Genomic DNA, 7556 nt, shown 5'->3' with positions numbered 1-7556 from the left:
GGGGGTGGGGGCGGTGGGGAAGGTGGTTATTTGAGAGGAAGAGGAGGTGGTGGATACAGTGGAGGTGAAAGACGTGAGGGTGGAGGATATGGAGGTGAAGGTCGTGGTCGAGGTGGTGGTGGATACTGAAGTGGAGGTTGTTGTGGTTGAGGTGGAGGAAGCGGTAGATATGGAGGTTATGGTGATAAGCTGAGGAGAAGAGAAAGGTGATGATGGAGAAGATGAAGAAAAGTAACCAATTTTTTATTGTCCCAACTACATACGAATTATTTATTGGTCACAAAAGTGCATTCGTTTCATTTGGTCACGTGAAAGGATAACTCCTTCCTTTCCAACTAGTCAAGTATAAGGGCAAATTAGCATAAATACACATTTCGGTAAAAGATGAATTGTATCTACCAAATGGAATGTGTCTAATAATGTAGTAAGGGATACAAAAGTGTAAGTCACTCTGATATGAAAAGGCTTTTGACATTTATCAACACTCTGTAATAAACATGTGCGGTCTAGTCTCACTGGACATTATAATCACGTGTCTGCTAGACTTGGTAATCTATCAATCTAGATTCTAGAATAACAACCGCTAATTCCACGCGATAGTCAAGGTATTCTACCGTTAGTTTTGACTTTAGTCTTCAAACGAAAAAAAAAAACAATTCAATAATAATGCTCATTTTTTTTTTGACAAAATATAATAATGCTCTTCTAAACTGTAAATACTCCTTTGTTTTGAATTGTTGAATGAAATGGCAATTAATCCGAGAGAAAAAAAAGAAACATTTAAACAATTTACCTTATCAATGTTATGTTGTGAAAGGTAGTATATATCACTTATGATGAAAACATGACTATTTTCCATAACAAAGTACTCCCTTTGCATACATTTAGTTTTTTTTTTTTTTAGCGCTGGATAGATTTTTTTTAAGCTCTTTCTCCATTAATTCGCATAATTCCGTCTTCTCTGAGGATCAAAACCCAGACATCCTAGTGTAAAAGTATTAATGAATCATTAATCAAACTATTGGACCAAAGGGGCTTCCACGCATACTTTTAGTTTAACAAACAAATATTTGTTTTTAATTTAGCATTTACGATTAAACTTAAATACTGTACTAAATCACATAACTTTTTTCCTTTGTTCTTTCTACAAATTTTAATCTTTAGAATTATTTATAACTACTGGATATGTTAAATATTTGACATACTCAATCAAGGGAACACCACATAGTATATTTTAAAGGCAAAGTAACAATATAACTCTTTAAGTTTTAAGTAGGAAATCAAATCTCTATAATATTATTTGAAAATTCATTTTTTTACATTCGCGCTCAAGTTAATTTTACGATGATTAATTACAGAGATATCATTAATGAATTAAAATACTATATCTAATTGCCATTATCAAAAATATTTAATAATTTATGACAATTAAATTTTTAATTTTAGTTTCTTTTTTCTTTATATTTTCCAATAAAATATATAAGAAAAGGTAAATATTCATAAAATAAAAAAATTAGAAATATATTTAAAAGGGAAAGAAAACATATTTCATGAATATATAGTGTTATTTCATAAAAAGGAAAATTCAGAAAAACAGTTTTGATCTTAAAAAATTTTCATCTCTTTAAAAAAATAATATTTACTAACAAAACATATATTTAAAATATAAAATTATTTTATTTATATCAGTCTATTTTCTCCGACTATTAAAAATTAATTTAAGGCTTATTATTTTTATTTTAAAATTTATATATTTATAATAAGAATACATAAATCAATACGATTTTTTATGTCCAGATTATTTAGAATATTTTTAATCTATGTTTTTCTACATCTAAAGTATAAATTTAGTTAGACTTTAAAAAAAATATTTTGTAAATATTGATATCCGTTAATGAGTTTTCAAAAAATTTATGTTAGTTTATAAAACTTTGTACTAATCATCATTTTATTTTTTCTACTATTTTTACAAATCTACAAATATCAATATATAAAAAAAATACGAAATTATATATATTCTTATAAATATAATAAAAAAAATTTAAGAGGATAATCTGAACTACATACTAATCAGCTAATATTAATCTTTTTATAAATATATTTAAAAATTTAAGAGGATATTCTGAACTACCTACTAATAAGCCAATATTAACCAGATTAAATAAAAATTATCGTCTTTAAATACCAAAATAAATATTTAAATATACCAAAACAATAGATCCTACTCAACATACCATAATGGATGTTTAAATAATACAAAATACGTGTTACAAAAAAAAAATACAAAATACAAAATATTATACTTGAAATCACATATCTAATTAAGATGAAAATATAAAGATATTTAATACAACAGTTATTGATCATGCATAAAAATTACAAAAGTACGTAAAACTTATAAACAAGGAAAAGAAAATATTATCAATATCAAAGTTTATTTATTTTGTAAATACTTGTTTCCATGCACGAGAGAATCACTTGGTATAAATTATATTCTATTTACATAGTTAAGAAAATCACAGTTAGTTTTAATTTTATATCCCTTTCATTTTTTGTCCTTTTCAAAAAATTATAATTACACATTAAATTTAGTAATTAAGGGAAATTAGTACAGTTATGTCATTGGCCAGAAAAGATGATTTTTTTTTGTAAAAAGAGGTTCGTTCACAGTGGGTAACTTATCTTCGTGAAGCAACCAACCATATATAGGCTCAAATACCACTATTTTCATTTTGAAGAGAACGGTGGGTTTTGGATTTGATCAACAACGATGCAGTTTACTTCTACGTCTTCTTTGTAAGAATATTTTATATTCTATATGACATATGTATCTATTGGTTTAATATAAAGTTCAAGTTCATATTAATGTTTTTAGATTCTAATATAAAAGGCTATACCCTGATGGATCGGTTTCGATTAATGAATTAGAATTCGGGTGTATTGATAACCCTCCTACTTTACCTTATATTTATAAATGTCCTTAATCTCATAATTATATACATATATGTTATATATATTAAAGAATGGTATATAACATATATGAGTATACATTGTGGTACGGTTATTATATCAAAGAGTTATGTTGGAATTGTGGAGAGTTGTGTTGCTTAACACACACAACCCTTTGACTAATATAAAAGACCTTGCGCATCGTCTTTTGCACACGAAAGAAAACGAGTCTTTCAAAACACATAATAATAATACTGATTATCAACAAGAGAGATTAAGGAAGGTTTGGGATTTCTTGTCCATCAAGGAAATCACCAAAAGAAGAAGGTGAAAGAGGAGAACATCAATTGGTGGGATTGCATCCAAGCATGGATCAAGGTTAGTGCTTCTACTTTGTTAAGAAACATGTTAGGATTGAATTAAGGCATATCTAAATTAGGTGGTGAAGAAATAAATTAACATGCGGTATCAGAGCCATCTTAGAATTGATTAATTCATCCTTGAGTGAATCTGTTTGTTACGTGATGCTTGTGAAACGTTCGCATTGAATTTTTTGAACTTAAATTATTAAAGTTACGACAACAATGAAAATGGGTAGTGTCTAATGATGCAATACATTTAACTATAGTTGTCGTAAAAGGTGTTTTGCATGGTTAAATATTGATTGATTTTTCAAAAGTCACGACGGTTCATGTGTGGGTTAATATGCTTGTTTGAATAAAACTGTTGAACTGAAATCTAGGTTTTACTGTTGTTACCGTGAAGTAAATTAGTGAATTTCCTTAAATATTTTGGAATATTGTTAATTCACGAGGTTTACATTTTCGGTAATAACCGTAAAGGAATCGCACTCATAATATTAACGTTTGGCATCATGTGATAAGAAATATCAGGATTATTAATTAAGTCATTCGTGAATGAGAATAGATTCATAATTAATCAGAGTTTATTTGATGTTTGAATCGTTACGTAAGATTGCATGCATGAAAGAGTGCGTTCTGTTATTCATTAACATTTGATAGCATACGCATGACTGTTAGCACATGATAATTCATCTAGTATGCATAAACGGAAATCATTTATCAAAGTAAATGCATATTTGAATCAATAAAGGTATTATTTTAATAAATTAAAAAAAAAAAAATTAAAAAAAAAAAAATGCTTCCGCTGCATTTTAATTATCAAGTAATTGTGTTAATATAAGTAATTGTGTTATGAAATATTAACACAATTTAAGTAGTTTTCCCTTAGATATTTTAAGTTTATATGTATATAATATGATAGTCACCAAAGTGACCTTGTTATATGACATATAGATATTAAAAATAATTTATAATTGATCTTGATCAAGGATGCTAAATGGCATAAAAGTTTGATCGATCAATTAATTTATTATTTATATTCTCGGAGATCACCCAAAGGTAGATCATTGAATATGATTAATAATAATAAAAGAATTAGTCATTTCTTACTATAGTCCATAACATGTATATCCAAAGATAACATACTTATTTGATTAGTGTTTGGTTTGATTAGTATTAAAGTATTTATTACTAGCATCACTGAAAGTACTTGTATTTAAATATTGCCAAAAGGTTATTTAAAATACAAGTGTTAAAGTTTCTATTAGTCTAAATATATATTAAAGTCTCAAAGCACTAACGGGTAAACATGTATGAATGCTTGCAGCTTCATCAAATGTGTTTGCATCCGGCTAACTCTGTGGTAAAGTTTAATGGCCTCAACTATGGTGAGTGGTTCGAGCAAATCCGGTTCACACTGGGTGTAATGGCTTTGGACTCTGCCATACTAACTGATGAGGCACCATCAGCTATTACAGTAGATAGCTCCGAATCTGAAAAGTCTCGTTATGAGAGATGGGAGCGATCTAACTAGCTGAGCTTGAACCTTATGAGGTTGACGATGGCGGAAAGTATTAAGCCATCAATGCCTAAGACAGAGAAAGCAAGGAAATTCATAGAGAAAATTGAGGAGTGTTCACAATCGGAATTGGCTGACAAGTCAATTGTAGGAAGTCTCATGAATGAGCTAACTACAAAGAAGTTTGACTGGTCTCAGCCAATCCATGATCATTTGACGCACATGTCTAATCTGGCAGCAAAGTTAACGACCTTGGGAATGGAGGTACATGAGCAATTCTTGGTCCAATTCATCATGAACTCTCTACCGCTTGAATTTAGCCAGTTCCAGGTGAATTACAACACCGCAAAATGAAGGCACAAATAGAAGGAATTGGGATGTATAGATTGCTCTTGGACACTGGAAGTCATGTGGATCTTGAAGGGTGTCTCTATGTACCTGAGTGTGCTAGAAATCATGTTTCTGGTAGTAGGCTGGACAATTTAGGTTTTAGTATTAAGGTTGCACATGGTGTTTTCACATTGTACCGAAATGATTACTTTTATGGTAGTGGTATTTTATTTGATTCACTTTATAAGTTCAACCTTGATGCAAAGTTTTCTGAATCCCTATTTAATGTTGAAAGTCGAGGCATTAAGCGTAGCGGAATTAATCAAAGTTCTGCTTTCTTGTGGCATCAACGACTAGGTCATATTTCCAAAGAAAGGATTAAGAGGTTAATAAAGAATGAAATTCTTCCTCAGTTGGATTTCAGTGACTTAGATGTATGCATAGACTGCATTAAGGGAAAGCAGACGAAACATACTTTAAAGAAACCAGCCACAAGAAGCACTCAGCTTCTTGAGTTAATACACACCGACATATGTGGCCCTTTCGATGCTCCTTCATGGAGTGGCGAAAAATATTTCATGACATTTATTGATGATTACTCACGGTATGGATATACATATCTACTGCATGAAAAGTCTAAGTCTGTGAATGTTCTAGAAATATTCATTGACGAGGTGGAAAGGTAGTTAGATAAAAAGGTTAAAATAGTGAGATCTGACATAGGTGGTGAATTTTATGGAAAATTCGATGAAAGTGGACAATATCCTGGTCCATTTGCAAAGTTACTTGAAAGTAGGGGCATATGTGCACAATACACAATGCCTGGTACTCCTCAGCATTCTTCACATGTAGTTCCACCTGAAGTAGTTGTTCCTATTGTTGCATCAGACTTTAATGACACAATAGGACAACATAATGATGAGGCAGTCCCACTAGCTGAAGATATTGTTGATGAACATGTCATAATTCAAGAAGAGAATAGTGAACCACAAATACCTTTAAGGCGATCTGGAATAGAAAGAAGATCTGTCATTTCAAACTATTATGTGGTTTACACTATTGAAAATGAATGTGACTTAAGCATGGATGATGATCTGATCTCATTCAAAATGGCCATGGAAAGTGACAATTCTGAAGAATGGTTTGATGCCTCAAAAGAAGAAATGAAATCTATGAATGATAATCATGTGTGGGACTTAGTAGAGTTGCCCGATGGTTTCAAAACCATTGGTTGTAAATGGGTCTATAAGACTAAACGCGACTCGAACGGTAAACCTGAAAGACGCAAGTCCCGCCTTGTTGCTAAAGGTTTCACCCAGAAAGATGGCATTGACTATAAAGAGACCTTCTCTCCAGTTTCAAAGAAGGATTCTCTTAGAATTTTTTTGGCTTTGGTGGCTCATTATGATCTTGTGCTTCACCAGATGGATGTGAAAACCGCCTTTCTAAATGGAGATCTTGAGGAGGAAGTATATATGAACCAACCTGAAGGTTTCGTGGTCGCAGGAAAAGAGAATTTGGTGTGTAAGCTGAGAAAGTTAATATATGGACTAAAACAAGCTTCTCGACAATGGTATATAAAGTTTAATGATACCATCACGTCATATGGATTTGTAGAGATCATTGTTGATCGATGTATCTACATTATGATCAGTGGGAGTAAGTTTGTGGTTTTAGTACTATATGTTGATGATATTTTGCTTACTGCAAATGACATGGGTATGTTACATGATGTGAAGAAGTATCTCTCTAAGAACTTTGAAATGAAAGATATGGGTGAGGCATCTTATGTGATCGGAATAGAAATATTTCGAGATAGATCACAAGGACAGTTAAGTTTGTCTCAGGAAGGATATATCAATAAGATCTTAAAGAGATATAAAATGGAGAAATGCGCTGCAGGAATAGCTCCAATTCAGAAGGGGGATAAGTTCAGTAAAATGCAATGTCCTAAGAATGAATTGGAGCGTAAGGAAATGGAAAGAATTCCCTATGCATCGGTGGTTGGGAGTTTGAACTATGTTCAAACATGTACTCAACCCGATATCAACTTTGCTATTGGAATGTTGGGTCGATATCAAAGTAATCCCGGAATGGACCACTGGAAAGCTGCAAAGAAGGTTATCAGGTACTTGCAAGGCACCAGAGAGCACATGCTTACATATAAGAGATCTGATCAGCTGGAAGTCATTGGATATTCAGATTCAGACTATGCCGGATGCGTTGATAGCAGAAAATTGACGTTTGGCTACTTGTTCCTATTAGCTGGGGGAGCAATATCATGGAAGAGTGGAAAGCAGTCTGTCATTGCTACTTCCACTATGGAGGCTGAATTTGTGGCATGCTTTGAGGCCACAATTCATGCGTTATGGCTGCGGAACTTTATCTCAGGGCTT

Source organism: Brassica oleracea, chromosome C7 (assembly GCF_000695525.1).
Source record: "Brassica oleracea var. oleracea cultivar TO1000 chromosome C7, BOL, whole genome shotgun sequence".
Classification (NCBI taxonomy): Eukaryota; Viridiplantae; Streptophyta; class Magnoliopsida; order Brassicales; family Brassicaceae; genus Brassica; species Brassica oleracea.
This window is presented reverse-complemented; position numbering follows the sequence as displayed.